A 21108-nucleotide genomic window follows, 5' to 3' on the forward strand; every position below is an offset into this window, starting at 1 on the left:
GGAGATAGTAATGTCTTCAATGGATGGCAGCAGGCAAAGAAAGAGAGAGCTCGTGTAGGGAAACTCTGCCTTATAAAATCCATCAGATCTCATGAGACTTATTTACTATCATGAAAACAACATCGGAAAGACCTGCCCCCGTGACTTAATTACTTTCCACTGCGTCCCTCCCACAACATGTGAGAATTCAAGATGAGATTTGGGTGGGGACACAGCCAAAGCATGTCAATTACTACTTCTGAGTTGAAAATGACTCTATATATTTTTTTTAGTTGAAGGCAAAATTACTCACATTTTCTTTCCTTACTAGACATATTTGTTTTGCATGGGGCCTCCAGCCATTGGACTCTTATTATTTTTGTTCTATTAGAACATATCAGAGAACTAGACAAAAGCCCAATGGCTTTCCAATCTTACATGTGAGATGCTTCTGGAGACTATCACTGCGTCTCTACAGGAAGATAGCCCATTGAAAAGTTGACTTTTAAAAATAGTCTCCTTGCCATTTGGTAATCTTGAAGAGATCACAGTAGGTATTGTGCTAATTTGAGATATCTCAAACTTACTAAGACTAAAACAAAAATGGCTTCCCTTAACAGTAAATACTAACGTTTTGATTATTAAACACAAATGTTTAATAATTGACATCTTTTTTGTGTACAATCCGCCCTTGAATGCCGAGAGCTTCTAAGACACTAGTGTTGGTGGAAGGGGACCGGATTCTCATACAAGAATCCAGCGTGGAATCAGCCTGGTGAGATGGGATCCACTGCACTATAGGGCTCCCATGTTTCTGTAGAGATGGGCCCAGTGGGGTTCTGCTGTCTGTGGGGATGGACACTACAGGACCCTTTGAGGGATGGACACTGTGGGGTTCTGCTCTCTGGGGGGACAGAAACTCTGGGGCTCGGCTGTCTGTGAGGACAGACACTGTGAGGCTCGGCTCTCTGTGTTCTAGTCTGTTGTTGAAGCTCTCTTTCTTTTTTTGAGACGGAGTCTTGCTCTGTTGCCCAGGCTGGAGTGCAGTGGCTGGATCCCGGCTCACTGCAAGCTCCTCCTCATGGGTTCATGCCATTCTCCTGCCTCAGCCTCCTGAGTAGCTGGGACTACAGGCGCCACCACCTCACCCGGCTAGTTTTTTGTATTTTTAGTAGAGACAGAGTTTCACCTTGTTAGCCAGGATGGTCTCGATACCCTGACCTTGTGATCTGCCCGCCTCGGCCTCCCAAAGTGCTGGGATTACAGGCATGAACCACCGCGCCCAGTCTCTCCATTGCATTTTTTAATTTCATTGATTGAGTACTTCAGCTCTAAGATTTCGGTTTGTTTTTCTTTTATGATAGCCATCTCTGTTGAATTTTTCATTCAGATTATACATTGTTTTCCTGATAGTATTGAACTGTCTATCTGTATTCTTTCATACCTCCCTGAATTTTCTTAAGATTATTACTTTGAATTATTTTTCTGGCACTTTGTACACCTATATTTTCTTACGATTCGGGTCTGTTATTGGAAAATGTTTGTGCCCCTCACTTTTTCATGTTTGATGTGTTCCTATTTGATGTCTATGCAATCAGTGAAACAGTTACCTCTAAGGAAAGACCTTCTCATATAGATGGGTGTTGTGGTGGAAGTTTGGTGGAAGTAAGATGGGTGTTGTGGTGTAAGTTTGTACTTGGTTTTAGGTAGATGCTGCTGTGTAGCCTCTGTGTAATTTCTTCACCTATAATCCATGTTAGTGATGTTTGTGAGTGTCTTACTGGCCAAGCCTAAGAGTCTCTTTCAGTGGTGATTAGGCCGTGCTGGGGCTGGGCTCACCAGGCTGTGTCTCAGGTCAGGGGCACACGCATGCACACGGTGGGCTGGCCAGCTCTGGGTCTGGCTAACCATCTTACTGACGTCACTTCTTCCCAAGTGCAAAAGTCTCCATTTGTTTTGGTTTTGTTTTGCATTTGTCATTTAAATTTATTTATTAATTGACAAATAAAAATGTATATATTTATGATATGCAACATGTTTTAATAAATGTATATATTGTGGAATGATTTAATCTAGTTAATTAACTTATCGATTACCTCACATACTTATCATTTGTTGTGGTGAAAACATTTAAAATCTACTCTTAGCAATGTTCAAGTATTCAATACATTGCTATTAACTGCATGTTTCGTGTTGCCCAGTGCCTCTCCTGAACATTTTCCTCCTGTCTAACTAAAGTTTGTATCTTTTGAACAAAATCTCCACTTTGCGCTATTACAATGAATGCTATTATGTACATTCTATGCATGCATCAAGAATTTATCTGAGGGTGTGTTTCTCTGTAAAGCAGATATCAAAATGCGGAATATTGGGCCATTTAAAATTTGTGTACTTTAAGGATTCTCATCTATTAACATATATTGGTATTTAATCAGAGTTTTATACCTTTTCATGATGTTTATAGATTTTTCTGTAACATCTTGAGATTTTTGATATCTATATCTAACAGATATCTGTTAATCTATATTTCTTGAATGTTTAATTGAGTATATATTTATATATAGCTTAGATAACATATAAATGTTAAAGCTACATACATATCCACACACCATATATTTAATTATATCATGTATAGTTATATCTTCTATGTGTTTATTGTTGGTGTTAGGTGGTAAAGCTTATACAAAAATTATTTTAAAAAATTGTATTTTTCTACAACTATAAAGATGGATATATAGTTTTCTCTTTAATTCATTTATATAAGAAATGTCATTCTTAGTTTTTCTAAAGTTGGTTGAAAGCATGAATTCCTGTAATATGTAATTATGCTGCTAAATTATATTTGCATCATTTTCTTTAGGTTCTTTGCACTTCAAAAAAATATATAAGCCTACTATTTCTTTTTCTTTACATGGGCCTTGTCAGTTTCCTACACAGAGAATAAAATAAAATGAATTAAGCAACCTTACACATTCTCTGCTCTCTAAAATAGCTACTATAGGATGAAAATTGTGTGTGTGTGTGTGTGTGTGTGTTTTGTTCATTCACTTGGGAATCATCCAGAACAGCACCATTCAGTAGCCTGTCTGCAATGAGTGAAGTCTTCTATCACACACTATGCAGCACCCCTGTTACAAGCCACAGAGTTATTATGCATTTGAAATCTGCCTAGTGCAACAGAGAAAATAAACTTTAATTTAATTTATTTATACTTAATACAAATTCAAATAACCACATCTGGTTTTTGGTTGCCACACTGGAATATGGAATAGATCCATGGAAATATATCTAATTTAGGGCTACATCTAATTTATCATTTGTTTTATTGCTTTATCCAATGACTACAATTTTTATTTTTAAAATTTCTAATTTTTTACACATATACTTGTTCTTGGTTTATTCATACCAGTTGTCTCAAAATTTCTTGTTCAATTATGTGGATGCTATTTATTTGCCTTTTTGAGTATTTATTATTCTGCTATTTTAATTGCATCTAGAATGACTCCAGCATAAACCCGTTGATTTTGTGTCCTTAGCTTAGAGTTCTTCACGAATATGATCTCGAGGCTTAATTTGAGAGGAGGCATCACTGTCCTTCTCACATTGCCTCTTTCATCCCCACAATTCTGCCATTGCTTCAGCGCCCAGGATGGTGTGAGCTCCAGAGCCCACCCTTCCACTGATGGCTCTCAGCCCCGTTGGGAACACTGGTGATCGCAGGGGCAGGGACTGGCCAGCAGGGACTGTGGTTGTCCTCCTGGACTTAGCAAGTCACGTCCTCCTTCTCCTCTTCAGGCTTCCCTCCAGAGGGGGCTGCCTGAGCAGAAGGCTCCAGAGAGAGCTGTAAAGGCTTAGCCCAGCCTGGTCTTGGGAGCCACATGGCAGTGACAGCTGCTCTCACATGTGCCACACTTGACTCTCCGTTCCCAGGAACCGCTTCTGCTGGGCTTCTCTGAGCTCCGACATGAATCTGGAGCTCAATAGGACCGTGTATTTTTGCTTCTTTCCCGTGATCTTGTTCTGCTATATTTTATGGTTTTATTATTTCATGTTTTTGTTGTTTTTTCATTCCAGTTACGTCATCTTAAAATGTGCTTTTTGCATGGCATTAAAATTATGGCATTGGAAAAGAGATGGCTCCTACACGTCAGTATAATAGAGGTGTTTGTACTGAAACTCACAGTTTTATTTTCATGAGTAGAGAACACATCGAGAGTTCTCCCCCACTCTCTGCTAGGGTAAAATTCTGACCTACTTGAAAAAATTAGGAGCTATATAGAAAATCTGAGAGGAAATTGCATCTCTTAGCTCATGGGAGCCAAGAGATTATAAATCTGGAAAGCTCTGGCAGGTTCCTCATCCCCTGACCCCAACTTCTGACATGGTCTTTACTCATCTGGTTATTTCTTGTTGCTCTCAGTACAATGTTGGGGGCACGAAGGGCAGAATTTGGGTCACTACATTAAGAATGATCAAGAATGTTGTAATTGCTTTTCAAATGCAAATAGAAAAGACAGTAGAGAACATTTTTTTTTTCTCACATTTGTTCAGTTATATCCATTGAGTGTCTCCCATGCACTCTTCCGGGCATTTCAAATAGAACGGAGAGCACAGAAACAAAGTCATGGCCTAAGATCGTGCATTCCACTTGGAAGAAATAGTTCACCTACAAAGAAGCAAAAGGAAAAATCCTAACACCACATTCTGCAGGCACTGGAAGGTAAGCTGAATGTGAATCCTAAATCAATGCTGGCTGTAGGAAGACAAAACCTTCAACTACATAAGACCCTTTTCAACACTAAGATGAGAAACTTCATGCTTCTTTTCATGCTTGAAGTGTCCTTCCTGCCTCAATGCAAGGTAAGTAATAGTGCTGTTATGCACTCTTCTGTAAAATAAAGTTTCCTCTATTATTACACCACTTTGATCACTGGCTGGATAATTAGAGAAAGCCTGGCTTTGTTGGAAACATATTTAATACTTAACAGAATTAAGAACAGTTTAGCCAGCTGACTTCAGGATATTTCCAGGTAAACTCACGTGATTAAGATAACAAGGTTGATTGAGATGACAAGAGGTTCGTGACGGGCTCACGGTTGGCTCCATTCTCGGTTAATCCCAACTTACCCCATTCGGCAAGAATTTAAATTCAAGGGGAGGGATTGATTGGTTTACTTTGCTTGCGTGCCCTAGGATAGAGGGGGGCTCTGATTGAATATCTCACCTAAATGGCATGTTTTGAGAGAGATTTTTCCAATGGGAAAATGAGGGTGTGTATTATTCAGAGTCTGACAAAAACAATTTTACTTAATGGTTCAAGTACAGGCCAGGCATGGTGGCTTTCACCTGTAATCCTAGCACTTTGGGAGGCCGAAGAGGGAAGATTGCTTGAGCCTAGGAGTTAAAGACCATCCTGGGCAGCAAAGTGAGATCCCATCTCTACAAAATAAAATTTAAAAATTAGCCAAGCATGGTGGTGCCAGCCTGTACTCTAAGCTACTCGGGAGGCTGAGGCAAACTTGAGCCTAGGAGTTGGAGGCTGCAGTGAGCTGTGATTTTATCACTGCACTCCAGCCTGAGTGACAGATTTAGACCCTGTCTCAAAAAAAAGCCCCACCCCTCTGCAGGTAGACATCCTCATTTAATTTACAGTTAACTCTGTGAGAACTGTCAGATACCAGACACATCCTCTTTCTCTCTGCACAAATATCACCCTCACATCTGGAATGGGGCCAGCCACCAAAGACAAAAGTTCCAAACAACAAAGCTAAAGATGTAAGACCACTCATAATCATTGATTAGGAATCATTTGCCGTGTGAAATACTTTTGCTTTATTTTTAAAAATAATCGATGCATTAGAAAAACAGTTTTCTTTTATCTAATTTAGAATTACCGCCCTTCAGAAACAATGTACTGAACCCCATAATGAACACCTCTGTTGGCTCAGGCTTAAAAACCAGTGATAAACTTGTCAGGACGAAGCCCAGGCCTGTCCTGCTAAAAGGTCTCCGTAGCACATCCCTGTGTGTGACAGGCAACTCTAGGGGTAAACACGCGGCAGGGCTGGCTTCTGGCCAGTTCCCGACCAGCCTCTGTCTAGGACACCTGCCCAGATGCCCCCTGCAGATGCCAAATGTTAGCTCAGGAGGCCCGGCTGGAGAACGACCCAGCAGGGCAACCCAACAGATGCTGGCCCTTTTGGTCGGTTTCTCAATAAATACGAAAGTGCAGCTAACTTAACGACACTATTGACTTTCAGCTACCACGGAAGAAAGGACTGACTGAAGTTTTGAAAATACGTTCTTTTAATATTCAGAAGAAAATGGTCTGTACCTTAATTCCCTGGCATAATTAATTCCCTTTATGGTCTACATGGCAGTTCCCTTTCCCAACTTGGATTGTATATATTTTATTAAGATCACAATTTGCACCAACGTGTGCAATAAAAATAATAAGAAAAGCACCGAAGAGCACATGTGAGGAGTGTGACTAAGGATGAAGGAGCCCCAGGCCGGTGGCCTGCATGAGGAAATGTGGCAGCCCCCGACTCATCAGGGGCCACAGAGGTCTCCTCTGAAAGGAGTCAGAGGACTCCCGGGAGGTCTGAGACAACCATTTGGGGCAAACACTCTCTAAATCCAAAGGTCTTGTCTGTGCCTGTTGAAGAAGTTGGTCCTTCTTTAAGATGTTTCTTGACAGCTTCAGAAGCTTGAGAGCTGCACCTTCTCATCCAGACGGCGACTGCCTGGGGTGATCGGGCTGCCTGGACTTGATCTGGGTCCCCAGGATAAGAAGAGGGCCTGAGGGACAGCAAAGGCAAGGACCGCCCAGATGCCGTGTGTGAATCCTGCGTGCTGTTCACGAGTAGGGTGCACAGGGGACTCAGGAGTGGGCTGGAGGATTGGAGGGGCGTGGGGGGAGACAGACAGCCTGGCTGGGTCTGGGCCCCTTCCCCATCCAGGGCCCCTGTTCTCCCCTCCCCGTTCCTTCTCCCATGAGAGGGCCGGCCAGAGAGCTCCACGTTCGCCTCTCACTACCTCTCACTTTACACGCTTTCAGCTGTTTATTGTTCCAACGGTGTTCAGCAAATGGCATCTTTTGCTCAGTCTAATAGGAACATGTACCTAGTTCACAAAGGATACTTACCTCATTTGCTTCCTCTGCTGCTGAAGCCAGGGTCGGACAAAGCTAGGCTGGCCACGGCGCCCGGGTTTACGTGGAACTGAAGTCCGAGGCTTGTTACCTGGGAGAAGACGTCTGCCTAATTCCTGTGCAAAAGGGGGGAGGGTTCAAGCACCCACACCCACCAAGCAAAGGAGGTTCCCTCGGCCAGGTGGAGCGGGGGCTCCCGCCAGAGGCGGGGAACGAGGCCCTGCTGTGGAACCTGCGCCTGGGGGTCCCTGTGTCACTGGCGGGCAAGGAGGCTGATACCAGAAGGGAGCTGGTCAGCCGCACGGTGAAGGATGCATATTTCTGAGCGCTCACCGTGCGCTCTGCCGGGTACACACCCCGGTGTCTGGCTGTCCGAGCCTACGAGGTTACATGTGCAAGCCGGAGCCCGCAGTGCAGAGCGCGCCCTGAGGAGCCCGAGGCCTCACCCGGCTACCGTCCTGCTGTTACTGCTGACGACACTGCGCTGCGACGGCCTGTAAGTTCCTGTCTAGGAAACGCTGACATTCACACAGAAAAAGATTCGTCAGATTGTGACTCCTCTTAAAGATGACCCGTGCCTTCCGGCAACTCGGCTCTTCCATTAAAGTCGAAGTCTCACCATGGTGACGGTAACCTCACTCACTTTAAATCTCACTATTTCATCATTGATTCGGACGCGTAAAAGATTAACAGTTGTTCTTTTCTTTGCATTTTATACTTTAATTTCAAAATAGACAGCAAGATAGTTAAAAACTCCCCTTTTTAGACTTAGCACTTCAAGTCCCTCCCGACTTTCAGACTGATGCCCGCAGATGTACCTGGAGGAAGATGGTGGGGGCTGGACCCACCTTCCCCGGCTCTCACTGAGGCTCTGGGGAGATAGGAGGAGTGTTGTAAAATGTCCACAGTCATGAGGCCGGAGAACCACGAGTCAGGCCATTCTCACCCAAAATTTTGAAAATAAATTTAGCGACAAAATGACTTCGAATGAGAAAGAATCTGTAAATTTAGATTGTGACCTCAGTTTTATTTTCAGTAAAACAGACATATAATGGCTGATTGCCCCATTTCAAAAGACATATAATTACATATAATGACTGCTTGCATCGTTTCAAAAGGTCTTTGAAAGATCTGAAACTGTGTGGCCTGTGTTGTAGGGTTCTGCTCCCTGTGGGGAATGACTGCAATGGTTACACAGGAGGCCCTTGGCATTACCAGGCATCCAGAGCCAGGACAGTGGCTATTTGCACAATTTTCCAGTGAAATGAAAACAGCAACAGCAAGAACAACAACTGTAATAGGGAAAAATTCCACATCATGGATAAAAGCCCTGTACCCCCTTATCTAGTAATTGGAAACATTTAGTGAAAAATGGCATGGAAAGTAAGAGTCAGGTGTGAAGGTGGAGCTCCACAGAGAATGGCGCAAAGAGGCTGCCTTTCCCTATTGAGTGGTCTTGGGACCTTTGTCAAACTACTTTGTCTGTGATTGTGTGAATTAATTTCTGGGATTTCTATTCTGTTTCATTGATCTGTGTATCTGTGTTTATGCCAGCACCATGCTGTTTTGCTCATTACAGCTTGGTAGTATGTTTTGAAGTCAGGTAGTATGAGGCCTGCACTGTGTTCTTTTTGCTCAAGATTGCTTTTGACATTTAGGATTTTTTGTGGTTCCATGTGAATTTCATGATTATTTCTCTATTTCAGTCAAGAATGTCATGAGACTTTAATATAGATTTTATTGAATCTGTAGATCTCTTTGAGTAGTATGGACATTTAACAATATTAATTCTTCCAGTCTGTGAACATGGGCTATATTTTCTTGTGTCTTCTTCAATACCTTTCATTAGTGTTTTATAGTTTTTATTTCAAAGATATTTGTTGGTTAAATTTATTCCTAGATATTTTATTTTTTGTAGCTATTGTAAATGGAATTGCTTTGTTTACTTATTTATTCAGATAGTTTTCTAGTGGCATATAGGCATGCTACTAGTTTCTGTGTGTTAACTTTGTATCCCCCAACTTTACTACATTTGTTTATTAGTTTAAACAGACTTTTGGTGGAGTCCTTAGGGCTTTCTATATGTAAGATCATGTTGTCTGCAAACGGGGACAATTTGACTTCCTCCTTTCCAATTTGGATGCCTTTTATTTCTTTGTCTTGCCTGATTGCCTTGTCTAGGACTTCCAGTACTATGCTGAGTGAAAATGGGGAAAAAAGAGAACTACCATATGATCCACCAGTCCTACTGCTGGATATTTATCCAAAGGAAATAAAATCAGTATGTCAAAGAGAGAGCTGCACTTCTATGTTTACTGCAGCACAGTTCCCAATAGCCAACATACAAAATCAACCTCAGCGTCTATCAACAGATGAACAGATACAGAAAATGTGGTGTATACACACACACACACACACACACAGAGGAATATTATTCAGCCCTAAAAGAGAAAGAGATCCTGTTATGTGCAACAACATAGATGAACCTGCAGGACATTGTGTTAAGTGAAATAAATCAGGCACAGAAAGACAAACACCACGTGATCTTGCTCAGACTTGGAATCTAACAGTTTGCTTTTATAGAGGTAGACATTAGAACAGTGGTTACCAGAGACTGAGGGCAAGGAGGGGGTTGGGGAGAGACTGAGCCACAGGTGCAGAGCTACCGTGAGACAAGAGGAATGCATTCTGCTGTTCTGTTGCAGGGTAGGGTAGCTAGAGTTAACAATAATGAATATTGTATTTCAAAATAGCTAGAAGAGAGGTTTCTGAATATTCCTATCAAAAGGAAATAATGTATATTTAAGATGATGGATATACTACTTAATTACTCTTATCTGATCACTACACAATGTTTGCATATATGGAAATATCAGGTAGCACTCCAAAGATATGTACAATCGTTCCATGCAAAAGTTGTCAGAATTAAAATGGCATCACTTGAGTTAAAAAAAAAAAAAAAAAAAAGTCTAGGAAGGCCATGGAGAAAGGGTTCTCATGTATGAATGCCTGATAACAAGAACTATCACAAAAGACTCTGCAGAAACTGCAGCCTCACACAAAGCCCATAAAAACCTTACATGAAAAATACTTCTGCAAGGACAAAGATTTTGGCAGAGCAACTTCTGTCCAATGTGGCTGGCAATGTCATTGTTACTGATCTTTGTAGCCAAGGATCATTATCTCAAAACAATTATATAGTTCTCCTCAGTTTTCCTTTAAAAGTCATTGTCTTCCTTTACCCTCCAAATATGCAGAGTTTGCTATGGCACCTGCGTTACCATTGTAATGCCCATTCCCAAAATACTTCATTTTCTTTTAGAGAACCTCCCTCTCTGTCTGCTATTTAGGATAACATATGTGTCAATCATAAATGAAAAAATAAAAAAAGACTGGCCTGTTGAGCCGTTATCCCACCTGTGGTGTCGGGACTACAGGGTAAGTGTATCTGCTAACACACTGGCTAAGCTCACTACAGACTGTGAGTATTGGCTTACATAATCTAATAGAATATTTCTCAATTTCTAGCACTAGGTGAAGTACACCTGCCTCTGAATTGACATCAGTAGATGACGGGATATAAAATAATTTAACGACTCCAAAGATTAGCATCTGTAAAGCCAAAAGGTCTCGATCAATTTAGAAAGTATGTACCGAGTTTAAGGCTATGCTGTGACACAGCCTTGGGAGGTCCTAACGACATGTGCCCCGGGTGGTTGGGGTGCAGCTTGGTTTTACGCATTTTAGGGAGATTGGAGACATTAAACAATACCTGTAAGACATACATTAGTTTGATCTGCAAAGGCAGGACTACACAAAGTGAGAGCTTCCGGTTATAGGTAGATTTTACAATTTCCTGATTGACAATTGGTTCAAAGAGTTATTATCTAAAGACCTGGCATCAATAGAAAGGAACATCTGGGTTGCAATTATAAGGGTTGTGGAGATCACAGTTTCTTCATGCAGATGGAGACCTCAGGTAGCAGGTTTCAGGGAGAATAGGTTGCAAATGTTTCTTATCAGACTTAAGATCTATTCTGATGTTAATGCCAGAGGGTGTAATGAATCATGTGTGACCCCCTTTCCCATCACAGCCAGAACTAGTCTTTTATGTTAACTTTGGAATGCCTTTGGCTGAGAGAAGGGGTCCATTCAGATGGTTAAGGAACCTTAGAAATTTATATTTGGTTTACACATTTATCTCTGTAAAAATCTTTATTCTATGAAATTAAAGACATTATTTAAAATGTTGTTTGTTGTACTCTTGGGGAAATGAAAATAAATCAGGTTTTAGGAAAAGGCAGTAATGTGAGGACATAATTCTTAGATTTGAAAAGCATTACAGTACAATTGAACGTCCCGTGATTGCAGGGGCTTTGGTCCTGAAAAAACTATATTAAGATATAAGAGATCAACTCACGGAATGGCCAAAGGGGTAAATTAGGCAGAGGCACTGTTAGAGTTGATATAGGGAAGAAGAGTCCAAATACTCAAAATACAGTTTCCGAAGTAAAGACTGAAGCAGACAGAATAACTAATAACCAAATAAGTAGCAAAGAAAAGTCCTCTAATCCAAAGAAATACTCCAATTTTCAAAATAAAAGTTTATAAATCAACAGCAGAATTTAATGTTAAAAAGGACCAATACTAATAAATGTTATTAAGTATTTAATCTCCAAAGATAAAAGTATATTACAAGTGTCTACATTTTTAAAAAGACAAAAACTAATAATGGATTAGTGTGGATACAGAGTTAACATTAAAATAATGAAAATAGAATATTACATGCAACCATATTGTAGTATGTTTAAATTTTCATAGATTTTTATCAAAATGCATATTACTAAAATTGACCAAGAAAAATGGAAAACTTGAAAATAAGGGTTTGATAAAGCAGTTGAACTTTTTGGGGCTCACAGCTAAATTTTAACTCAATTTAAAGAACAAATAATTCCAGTGTTATTTAAACTCTTACAGGATATATAAAATATGTCCACATCTCATTTTATAGAATCATCATAATTTAAACCCACAAACTGTAAGGAGCATATATAGGAATATGAATATACATTTCTAATAAATCATTAGCAATTAGAATCCAGCACTATGTAAAATGATGCATTACCAAGAGGGTTTATTTTAGAAATGGAAGGACAATTCAATTTTAAAAAAACATTCTTTTACTAAATCACCTCAATATACTTAATAGAAAAATTATATGTCAGTATTGATAGATGTTAGAAAGACATTTTTTAAAATTAAGTAGCTATTCATAAAATAAACTCAGTAAATTATTAATAGAAATATAAAAAGACTGCAGAGGAGAGAGAAATCTGGAAGACCCCAGAGGTCCATTTCCATTATTTTTTGGCAGCAGAGAGCACTGGCCCCGCGGTGTATGAGCGAGATAACTTCACTCCCGTAGGGTCACAGCTGCAGGTCTCCCTTTCTCCCAAAGCCACTTCCCAGCTGCAAGTGTCCACCATTCCAGGGTAAGCTCCTCCCACCCTCGAAGACATGGAAGCACCATGGGACATGGTCCTCTCAAGTAGGAGCTTGGCACAGTTTCTCTGCCTCCCTGCAATACTGGATCATGAGAACACCTTGGCTTGTGCTCCACAGTGTTTGTGTATCTGTAAACCTGGGCATGTCCAGCAAGCCAGTTCCACATCTACACCACAGGGTCCTGTCACCTGTGCCTGTAACCCTCTGCAAGACGACCATGTATAGAGAAGCCACAGTAAATACTACTTCAACAATACCATTAAGACTATTTCCAGTTAAATATAGATACACACAAGAACACTGCTACTTCCATCATCATTTACATCTTCTTGAAGATTCAGCCAAATCTGTGAAGGAAAAAAACATAAGAAAAATTAATAATCAGCATAAACATAGGGAAGGAACTCAAGTGCATTGGGCTATGTGTAAAATATGTCATATTATGTTTATGGCATTTATTAAAAACCATGAGAAATTACTCCAGAAATAATAACTAGTGTTTAAATTATAAAAGTGTAATTCTACTATGCTATATAGTTTTTTTTATTTTTATTTATTTATTTTTATTTATTTATTTATTTATTTTTTATTATTATTATACTTTAAGTTCTAGGGTACATGTGCATAACGTACAGGTTTGTTACATATGCATACTTGTGCCATGTTGCTGTGCTGCACCCATCAACTCGTCAGCACCCATCAACTTGTCATTTACATCAGGTATAACTCCCAATGCAATCCCTCCCCCTCCCCCCTCCCCATGATAGGCCCCAGTGTGTGATGTTCCCCTTCCCAAGTCCAAGTGATCTCATTGTTCAGTTCCCACCTATGAGTGAGAACATGCGGTGTTTGGTTTTCTGTTCTTGTGATAGTTTGCTAAGAATGATGGTTTCCAGCTGCATCCATGTCCCTACAAAGGACACAAACTCATCCTTTTTTGTGGCTGCATAGTATTCCATGGTGCAATCATTAAAAAGTCAGGAAACAATAGGTGCTGGAGAGGATGTGGAGAAATAGGAACACTTTTACACTGTTGGTGGGATTGTAAACTAGTTCAACCATTATGGAAAACAGTATGGCGATTCCTCAAGGATCTAGAACTAGAAGTACCATATGACCCAGCCATCCCATTACTGGGTATATACCCAAAGGATTATAAATCATGCTGCTATAAAGACACATGCACATGTATGTTTATTGCGGCACTATTCACAATAGCAAAGACTTGGAATCAACCCAAATGTCCATCAGTGACAGACTGGATTAAGAAAATGTGGCTATATGGTTAATTTTGAATTCTAAAGGATGAAGAAGCAAAATACTGAGGCTGGAGTCAGTGCACATTCATATAGAACATAGAGATACTGCAGATACTTTTAGAGTTTAAATAAAGCACATTAGAATAAAGTGAAATAAAAAGACAAAGAGTAAGGATCAATGATTTCAATCTCCTAAGTCTTAATGTGTCAAAGAAATCTCAACTAATGCCAATAAAGCAAAGAATATAACACAGCTAACCAAACTTAAATCTTAGAAAGTTGCAAAGAGAGCCTTTGCTGAGCTAATTGACACACAGGATCCATTCTCCCTTTAAAGTTTAGCAGTAGAATCTCTAGTGTGTTAGCTGGTCAGACACCAGGAATTTGAAAGTTGGGGTAAAGGGTTTACTTTATTTCATTTTTTAAATTTTAAGTAATATTTTATTTTTTCTTTTTACATTCAAGGGGTACATGTGCTTACATGTTACATGGGGTGACATGGGTATTATTACATGCATAATGGATGGGGTTAAGCTTCTAGTGGAACCATCACTCAAATATTGGACACTGCATCCAGTGGGTAATTTTTCAACCCTTATTCCCCTTCCTTCCTTCTCACCTTTTGGAGTCCCCAGAGTCTAGTCTCTCCATCTTTATGCCCATGTGTACCCTTTGTTTAACTCCCACTTATAGGTGAGAACATGGATTATTTGATTTTCTGTTTCTATTTAGTTCACTTGGGATAATCGCCTCCAGTTCCATCCATGTTACTACAAAGGACATGATTTCACTCTTTTTAGCCTGTGTAATATTCCATGATGTATATGTTCCACATTTTCTGTATCCAATAAACCACTCATAGATAGTTGGGTTGGTTTCCTGACTTTGCTTTTGTAAATAGTGTTGCAATAAGCATACAAGGGCAAGTGTCTTTCTTACAAAATGATTTCTTTTTCTTTGGCTGGATGCCCAGTAGTGGGATTGCTGGGTTGAATGGTAGTTCCATTTTTAGTTCTTTGAGATATCTCCATACTGTTTTCCATAGAGGATGAACTAATTTGCATTCTTATCAACAGTGTATGAGTATTCCATTTTCTCTGCACCCATGCCAACATCTGTTGTTGATGTTTTTGACTTTTTAGTAAAAACCATTCTGACTGGTTTAAGATTATATCTCATTGTAATTTTGATTTGCATTTCTTTGATGATTAGTGATGTTGAAAATTTGTTCATATGTTTGTTGGCTTCTTATATTTCTTCTTTTGAGAAATGTCTGTTCATGTTTTTTACTCAGTTATTAATAGGTTGTTTGTTTTCTTGTTGTTCAGTTGTTTGAGTTCCTTGTAGACTCTGGATATTAGTCCCTTATCAGAGGCATAATTTGTAAATATTCTCTCACATTTTGTAGATTGTGTATTTATTATGTTGGTGATCTCTGCTGTGCAGGAGCTTTTTAATTTAATTAAGTCCCATTTGTCTATTTGTTATTTTATTCCACTTACTTTTGGAATCTTTATCATAAATTCTTTACCAAGGCCAATGTCCAGAAGAGTTTTTACTAGGTTTTCTTCTGGAATTTAAACATTTTTCAAGACCTGCATTTAAGTCTTTAATGCATCTTGGGTTAGTTTTTGTAAATGCTGAGAGTTAAGGGTTCAGTTTCATTATTCTGCATATAGTTAGCCAATTTTCCCAGCACCACTTATTCAACAGGGTGTCTTTCCCCATTGTCTAATTTTGTCGGCTTTATTGAAGAGCAGTTAATTGTTGATATATGGCTTTATTTCTTGGTTGTCTGTTCTGTTCCATTCATCTATACAGGTCTATTTTTATTCCAGTACTGTGCTATTTTAGTTACTATAGCCTTGTAGTATAATTTGAAGTTGGCTGATTTGATGCCTCTGGATTTGTTATTTTTGCTTAGAATTACTTAGTTAACTGGGTTTTTAATTGGTTTTATAGGAACTTTAGGATGTGCTTTTCTAATTCTGTGAAAATGACACTGGTAATTTGATGCGAATTACCATTGAATCTATGGATTGATTTGGGAATACAGTCATTTTGACAATATCGATTCTTCCAATTCGTGAGCATGGAATATTTTTCCATTTATTGTATTGTCTATAATTTCTGTCATCAGTGTTTTGTAGTTCTCCTTGTAGAAATCTTTAACCTTCTTGGTTAGATGTATTCCTAGGTATTTTATCTTTTTGTGGTTATTGTAAATAGGATTGGGTTATTGACTTGGTTCTCAGCTTGAATGTTATTGGTATATAGAAAAGTGACTGATGCTTTGTATGTTGATTTTGTATACTGAGCTTTACTGAGGTCACTAATGAGGTCTATGAGTCTTGTAGAGAAGTCTTCAGGGTTTTCTAGGTATATGATCATGTTGCCAGCAAACAGAGAGGATTTGAGTTTCTCTTTTCCAATTTGGATGACTTTTATTTATTTCTCCTGCATTGCCACTACAGTGTCAGAGTTCAGTAGTCTTGACAGAGATTATACGGCCAGCTAAACTGAAAATATTTAATATCTGGTCCTTTCCAGAAAAAGTTTACCAATCCTATTTTTAAAATATTCGAAGTTGGCCGGGCACAGTGTCTCACGCCTGCAGTCCCAACATATTGGGAGGCCGAGGCTGGCAGATCACAAGGTCAGGAGTTTGAGACCAACCTGGCCAATATGGTGAAACTGTGTCTCTACTATAAATACAAAAATTAGCCAGGTGTGGTGGCACACACCTGTAGTCCCAGCTACGTGGGGGGTTGAGGCAGGAGACTCGCTTGAACCTGGAAGGTGGAGGTTGCAGTGAGCCGAGAGAGATCATGCCACTGCACGCCAGCCTGGGCAACACAGCGAGACTCTGTCTCAAAAAAAAAAAAAAAAAAGGATTCAAAGTCAAAGTCAAGCCAAGAGCACATAGTGATGGACTGGATGTAAAGAGAAAAGCAAGGTAAGAGAAAGACTGGAAGGTTTTATACCTGAGCTACCAGAAGGGTGATGTTTCATTGACTGAGATGGAAAATCCATCTTATTTGCACCTAATTTCTTTACTCCAGTTAAAAAAAAAGAAACCCAGGCTCTGAAATCTTTGAAGCTGAGGCCCTGAGTCACAGCTTCAATGGGATAAAAATTCCCTGAGAGAAGATGTTGAAGAGTTTTGTTTCTGTTTTGTTTGCTTGTTTTGTTTGTTTGGTAGCTAATGCACAACCCAGCATTTTACATCAGTTCACATCAACATGGTCACCAAGTATTTTCTCTAAGACCCTGGCTCATACATATTAAAGTTTTTTTTATGTATTTAATATATTATTATTACAAAATTCAAGCCAGACATGGTGGAATGAACCTGTGGTCCCAGCTATTTGGGAAGCTGAGGCGGGAAGATTGTTTGAGCCTGGGAGGTCAAGGCTGCAGTAAGCCATCATCGCACCACTGCACTCCAGCCTGGGCGACGCAGTGACACTGTTGTTTATAAAAGAGAAAAAATAAAACCATTGGCAGAATGATCTGGGAACTCAGGCTCTGACACTGGCAGTTTTCACTGGACACAGTGCTCCCATTTCTCATGCAAGTGCCTTTTCCAGGGCTTGTGCTCAGGAATTATTAGTTGAATTGCAGAAAGGAAGGAGGAATGAGTGAATTCAGAAATGCAGAGAGCCAAGCACCATTTGTCGACACCCCTGATGTTGAATTGTGCAGGCCCTGGATTCAGAGGAGGGGTGAAGGTATGGAAATGGTCATGAAGGAGATACTTACCCAAGGTGCCTGCTCACATCTCTACTGATGCATTATCACATTTCTTTGTGTCACTTTTGTTTAACCATCTTTAATTTTGGAGAAACTCTGATGTGCCCTGGTGCCAACTATGTTCACTTTAAGACTAATAGAAATATTTTACTGGGCACGTTATTAGTTAATAGCTCAGAATATAAATTAGGTCCATGATGTTACTGAGTTTCCTTCCAAGAATATGTATATCCCCAGAGTCCCTTGCATAATCACTATCTACACAATGTGTCAGACACTACTTAGTAATTTAATCTGCATTTAATTTGCCCATGATTAGGCACTTTCCCCTGCAAACAATGTGTGTGTAGAAAAGTTATTAACTTTTTATGTGATATCTGTGTTCAGTGTTGAAATTTCTTCTACCTCTTAATTATCTTGCTTCAGAAGGCTGATGGTTGTAATGGTAATGGAATACCAATTATCCCCACTGCTGATTCTCATTCTCCTTCCAGTCATTTTAAATAAGCCCTTTTTGCCCACATTCTTTCTGATTAACAAGGAAACTAATGAAAGGAAGCAATAAGAAGAAAATTGATATGATCAGTAATTGCTCTGCTGGCCAGCGATGTCCACATTAGATTGCTCTGTGGAAAACAGTTCTCATTAGCATAATGGGGGTCCAAAAGAGTAGAGTGATCCTTTCCCACCATGCTCTCTCACTCTCTCTTATGCATATATAAAATTTTCAATGCAAATAACTGAATACAGAATCATCTAACTAGTCCTAGTTTACTGAAATTCTTGTTCGCTGAGTTTTCTTTCTAATCGTGAAAGGGTCTTGAATGGTGTCTAATTATTTCTCTGCATTTATTGGAGCAATCATATGGGTTTTGTCTTTTATGCTATTAATATGGTACATCACTATATTAGTCTGTTCCCATGATGCAATGAATAAATACCCCAATTTATAAAGGAAAGAGTTTTAATTGACTCACAGTTCTGCATGGCTTGGGAGGCCTCAGGAGACTTACAATCATGGCTGAAGGGGAAGCAAACATGACCTTCTTCATATGGCGGCAGGAGAGAGAAGTGTAGTTTAAAGTGGGGAAAAGCCCTTTATAAAACCATCAGATCTCATGAGAACTCACTCACTATCATGAGAACAGCATGGGGGAACCATTCCCATAATCTAATGACCTCCCACAAGATCCCTCCCCCAACACGTGGGGATTGCAATTCAAGATGAGATTTGTGTGGAGACACGGAGCCAGACCGTATCAATGACATGATTGACTTTCTGATATTCAATCAACTCATATACTTGACATAAATACCACCCGGTCATGGTGCTTAATCCTTTTTACATGTTTCTATATTTTGTTTGATAGTATTTTTTTGAAGATTTATGCACCTATATTTCTTAGAGATGTTTGTCTGTAGCTTTGTTTGCTTCTGATAACATTATCCAGTTTTAATATTAGAATAATACTGCCCTTGGCCGGGTGCAGTGGCTCATGCCTGTAATCCCAGCACTTTGGGAGGCTGAGGTGGGTGGATCACGAGGTCAGGAGATCGAGACCATCCTGGCAAACACGGTGAAACCCCATCTCTACTAAAAATACAAAAAATTAGCCTGGTGTGGTGGTTGGCACCTGTAGTCCCAGCTACTCGGGAGGCTGAGGCAGGAGAATGGCATGAACCTGGGAGGTGGAGCTTCCAGTGAGCTGAGATCACGCCACTGCACTCCAGCCTGGGCAACAGAGCGAGACTCTGTCTCAAAAAAAAAAAAAAAAAAAAAAGAAAAGAATAATACTGCCCTCATACAGTGAACTGGGAAGTGGTTTTCTTTTTTGGAAAATTTTATAAACTATTGGTAATAACTCCTTAAATGTTTGCTAGAATTTATCAGTGAGGTCATGTGGCACTTTGTCTTTCTTTGTAAGGAGTTTTTAAAGTTTTGATTCAATCTCATCAGTTTCAGTAAGTCTATTCAGATTTCTATTTATTTGTAAGTTTGTTTCAGTACTTTTTTGCTTTTCTAGAAATGTGTCTATTTAATCTAAATTACCCAGCTTGGCATTTGATCATTTTTAGTATTCACTTATTTCCCTTCTATTTCTATAAGGTTGAGAGTGATATCTCTTCTTTAACCCTTCATTTTAATAATTGGAAACTTCTGTCTGTTTTTCTTAGTGTTATGGGATGACATGTGTCCTCCAAAATTCATAGATCGACGCCCCAACCCCCATGGTGACTGTATTTGGAGACAGGCCCTTTAAAGAGGTTACTAAAGTTCAATGAGGTCAGAAGTGTGAGGCCCTAATCCAACAGGACTGGTGTCCTTGTAGACTGGTGTCCTTGTAAGAAGAAGCAGTCTCCATCAACAGAGGAAAGACCGTGTGAGGGCACAGTGAGAATGTGGCCATCTACAAGCCAAGGAGAAAGATGTCAGGAGAAGCCAAACATGTAGATACCTTGATATTGGTTGTTTAGGCTCCAGAACTGTGACAGAAGGAATTTCTGTTGATTAAGCTGCCCAGCATGTGGCGGTCACTCCCAGAGTGAGCAGTTCGTGTCCTTTTGAAGGGCTCACAACACTAAGGGGGTCTGCGTGAGAGGGTTGTGATCGATTGAGCAGGCAGAGGGTACGGGACTGGGGGCCGCATGCACCAGTAACTAGAACGGAACAGGACAGGAAGGAATTGTCACAGTGCTTTTCCATACAACGTCTGGAATCTATAGCTAACATAACCGGTTAGGTCAGGGGTCAATCTTTAACCAGGCCCAGGGTGCGGAGCCGGGCTGTCTGCCTATGGATTTCATTTCTGCCTTTTAGTTTTTGCTGCTTCTTTCTTTGGAGGCAGACATTGGGCATAAGACAATATGAGCGGTGGTGTCCTCCCTTACATGGATGGAGAAATCTGTTCATGATGGAATCACTTCTTAAAGTCTTCCCTCAATGCTGCCTTGCTGGGGATTAAGTTTCCATAAGAGCTTTGTCGTGGACAGACATTCAAAGCTTGGCCACACTACAGTGAAAATTTAAAACCAGCAGACAATCCATCTACATTTGTTTTCTATGGCTGCTGAGAGAAATTACCACAAACTGTGATTTGCAGCCACACAAATCTATCATCTTTCTGCTCAGTAGGTGGCAATGATCTGCCTGCCCCACTGTCTTTGAGGGTTATTTTAGGGATTGGAGCAATAAATCATAAATAATATAAATCTAAGTACTGATTTCACTATCTCTGTCTACTGTCTGCATCACTCTGGGTTTTCTGGGTAAACAAAGCCACTGCCAGCATCACAACAGTCACGGGGTTTTCGTAGAGGAATGTGGGTTCTGAGGGCGTACAAGAAGTGGGTGAGGGTGTGGCTGAGCCTCTGAGCTTTGCTCTCAAGGTTCACTCACGTGGGAGCTCTGGGAGCCTCTGAGGAACCTGCCACCGGCCTCAGGGCATGAGGCAGACCAGA

At 40.1% G+C, this 21108-nt stretch overlaps 1 long non-coding RNA gene across 2 annotated transcripts; it reads right to left on the reverse strand.

Moving 5' to 3' along the window:
- Positions 1-5793: 5793 nt before the first annotated feature.
- On the reverse strand, positions 5794-7579 carry LOC141408285 (uncharacterized). Of its 2 annotated transcripts, XR_012421817.1 has the most exons (3): positions 7466-7579; positions 7127-7248; positions 5794-6780 (listed from the first exon to the last, which is right to left on the reverse strand). It is a non-coding gene; the product is annotated as an uncharacterized lncRNA (long non-coding RNA). The 2 variants fall into 2 exon arrangements; XR_012421816.1 differs by having other exon boundaries at positions 7127-7579.
- Between the last annotated feature and the right edge of the window lie 13529 nt (positions 7580-21108).

Source organism: Macaca fascicularis, chromosome 13, assembly GCF_037993035.2.
Source record: "Macaca fascicularis isolate 582-1 chromosome 13, T2T-MFA8v1.1".
Lineage (NCBI taxonomy): Eukaryota > Metazoa > Chordata > Mammalia > Primates > Cercopithecidae > Macaca > Macaca fascicularis.